Below are 1001 nucleotides of genomic sequence, written 5' to 3' on the forward strand. Positions count from 1 at the left end.
GTGTTGATTGTGAGGACTCTGTCTCTTCAGCAGGTGGGATTCCCTCCACTCTAATCAGAAATGATTTGGTTTCCTGAGGTATTTTCCCGATTGATTTGCAGTCTGCCAGAGTGTCTGGGAATCACTTCGGCGACCTAAGGATCAGGGTCAAAATATGAAAATATTAACAGAGAATAGTAAATCCCGGGGCAAGGCCTAAATGGATTGTAATAGTCTGAAGGAATAAATCTGAGAATTGAACGACTTGGATAATGTTATTTGCAATAGGGAGGAATGAACGAGATTTTTGAAAATTGCCGTGTCAGCTGAATTAAAGTCAGTATGAAATGATAAATTAACCAACACCAATCCTGCCCTGGTACGCTCAGTCGGTAGAGCTTGAGACCTTTAATCTCAATGGTGTGGGGTCGAGACCCACGCAGGGTGCTCTTGTTTGTTAATAGGTTTGCCGCTATCCATTAATGTTGCAAAAGTGAATTCGCTCGCTGAGGCAGGTTTTGTTGACACATCTTTTTCCTCCGTTTTTGATCATCTCTTGGTTTCTGAGTGAAAACTGTCTCCACTGTACTGCAGGTGCAAGAGACAAGGTTATCAGTTCAGCCGAATATGCTATAAACGATGTCCCTTCGAAAACGTAAGGTTCCATTCCAAACGTGCCCCAACCAAAATGTCCAGAGACGTCGAATGCGAATGGCCACATGACAGTGTCAGCTGCATGTCAAATGGTGCTGTAATAAAATTAACTGAATGAGAATGCTCTGATGGAAACCGAATGGAACTCTCCGTGCAATTTTCCCAATTCACTCGGTAAATGATGTTGTTGTGTACCCATATGTGTTCACGTAATGAACAGTTTATTGTCAGTAACAGGGGTGGGGGTGATGCAGGATAGTGAGATTTCCATATGGGTCAGAAGTGATTTGTTCGAACAGGGAATTCAAACGTCCACAGAGCAGACATAGCTGATTGGTCCAGGATCAGACTTTTCCCTTTTGTTTCAT

At 43.0% G+C, this 1001-nt stretch overlaps 1 non-coding gene across 1 annotated transcript; it reads left to right on the forward strand.

Moving 5' to 3' along the window:
* The first annotated feature begins 352 nt into the window (after window positions 1–352).
* Window positions 353–426, forward strand: trnak-uuu (transfer RNA lysine (anticodon UUU)). Its single transcript has one exon. It is a non-coding gene; the product is annotated as a tRNA-Lys (tRNA).
* Window positions 427–1001: the final 575 nt, after the last annotated feature.

This window comes from Chiloscyllium punctatum, chromosome 30 (genome assembly GCF_047496795.1).
Source record: "Chiloscyllium punctatum isolate Juve2018m chromosome 30, sChiPun1.3, whole genome shotgun sequence".
Taxonomy (NCBI): domain Eukaryota; kingdom Metazoa; phylum Chordata; class Chondrichthyes; order Orectolobiformes; family Hemiscylliidae; genus Chiloscyllium; species Chiloscyllium punctatum.